The 1851-nt window shown below is 39.9% G+C and overlaps 1 long non-coding RNA gene across 1 annotated transcript; it reads left to right on the top strand.

Annotated features, from left to right (window-relative positions):
- Positions 1-748: 748 nt before the first annotated feature.
- Positions 749-1492, top strand: LOC115150235 (uncharacterized). The gene is made up of 3 exons (XR_003867077.1): positions 749-779; positions 1192-1262; positions 1452-1492. It is a non-coding gene; the product is annotated as an uncharacterized LOC115150235 (long non-coding RNA).
- Positions 1493-1851: the final 359 nt, after the last annotated feature.

Raw genomic sequence — 1851 nt, 5'->3', positions numbered from 1 at the left:
TATGTGGTTCGTAAGGACAGCGTAGCTAACAAATTGTCAGCCAACATAACGTGCAAAGTAACTTATTTGAAAAGTTATTACTTTATTACATTGAGGAGCAAGCTACCCCTTGGTCATTAGGGAAAATCTGGTCTGTGATAGGAGTTTTTTTTTCACACCTAGCTCGGCTATTAGACTATTCTTTAGTAAAGGTTGAATAGTCTATTGTTCAGCTATTAGCCCTCATCAACTTGCAACAAATTGTTGTTCCCATCTCATTCCTTTCCTTCTTCCATGTGTCATCATTCTGCTCCTGAGTAGCTCGCTTGTGGGCGTGCTGGCAGGATATGGCAGCAACTTCGGTTCTGCATCAAGAATTCTGAATACAGTAGCACGTTTGTATGAAGGTGTGGTTATTCACAGGCAAATTGTTATATGCTATGAAGGTACATTTGTGTCTTTTTGTCGAGCAAAACCTTTTTTATTTTCATTCAAAAATAATTGTTCTGAAAGCAACTTTTTTCAGACACAAAGAAAGTCAAAGCGGACACCTACAAAGATGTCATCTCAGGTGAGCAGCACGGGGCTTTATTGACATATCCTTAAAATGACATCTGCCACTTTATTTTGAACGGTCATATCTCAGTTATTGTTTTCATATCCACAAAAAAATAAGCTGTTTTCTTTACTTTCAGAGAGCGAGCTGATCAAGGGGTCGAAAATGTAGATATTGCCAGATGTTCACTGTCCGAGGAACAGGCTGTGGAAGCTTTATTGCTGGCAAGTGTCCATAACCAGAGGTAAACTGTTCTGTGTTCTTTTTCTCCATTTCTGCCTGTATTGTTGTGCATGGAACCTCTCACATGCATTAATTAAAAAACCCTTAAGATGTCAGCTGCTAATTTTCAGATTTACACCACATAAACACAGCCCTTTTCACTGGACTCTGTTGCTGCCAAGTCATGATTTCCCAGGGGGTTAGCCTTGCAATAACCAAGTGATGAGACACACAGCCCTCTATATTTAAATGTTTCAGGTACACTCCGATAGGTGTCTGCGTCACATACAATATCTTCTATTGACATTTTCTTCTATTGTTTGTCCTCATGTCTGTTTTTCAGCATAAAGTACTCTGTAGCCACTTAGTGTGGAGACCACACATACACAATAAGTCTCTCTTCTTCACTTCATCCTTCTCCCTAAATCCTCTAGGTTATATCAACTGTTTTGGTGAACCCCTCCCGCATCTGAACTGGCTGACAGAGGGCACAACATGGTCATAGGTGAGATGTCACTTGGTCAGGTCAACAGGAAGTATTAATAAAGAGATGCTTACATTGAAATACAGACAGAGCTGTAGTAGTCCCAGAGTTAATGATCCAAGGTCAGTTTTGCATCTCAACTCCTGATTTAAGATGACTGACCGTGTTAGAAAACAAAAACAAGGTTTAATCATGCTCTCTCGTCTGCAGGTATTTTTTTGACGTGAGAGAGGAAGCCAGTCCCATCATCGCCACCTCACCCGCTCTTAAGATAACCTTCGGGCCAACTGGGGGCCCAAGGCCGGTTAGGAGACAACGCAATTGTGATGAACTGAGAGAATATTAGGGTAGCACTGTAATTCATTAATCATATGCTGTCTGCCGCTGTTCTTACCTCTTTCCCTTTCTGTCTTCTACACCTCTCTCCCCACCTCGTCTTTCTTCCTCGTTTTATAATGCACACCATATGTGCATTGATGTACAGATTGAACTTGTATTTATAATATTACAATTATCATAATTATAATGCATTTATGTATTTATAAAATCTGGATAATGAACTTCTTTCAATAAAGCGTTTCACATTCTCCACTGGTTGAAATGAATTATC

Source organism: Salmo trutta, chromosome 16, assembly GCF_901001165.1.
Source record: "Salmo trutta chromosome 16, fSalTru1.1, whole genome shotgun sequence".
Lineage (NCBI taxonomy): Eukaryota > Metazoa > Chordata > Actinopteri > Salmoniformes > Salmonidae > Salmo > Salmo trutta.
The sequence above is the reverse complement of the archived record's forward strand: the minus strand, read 5'-3'. Positions and strand labels throughout refer to the sequence as shown.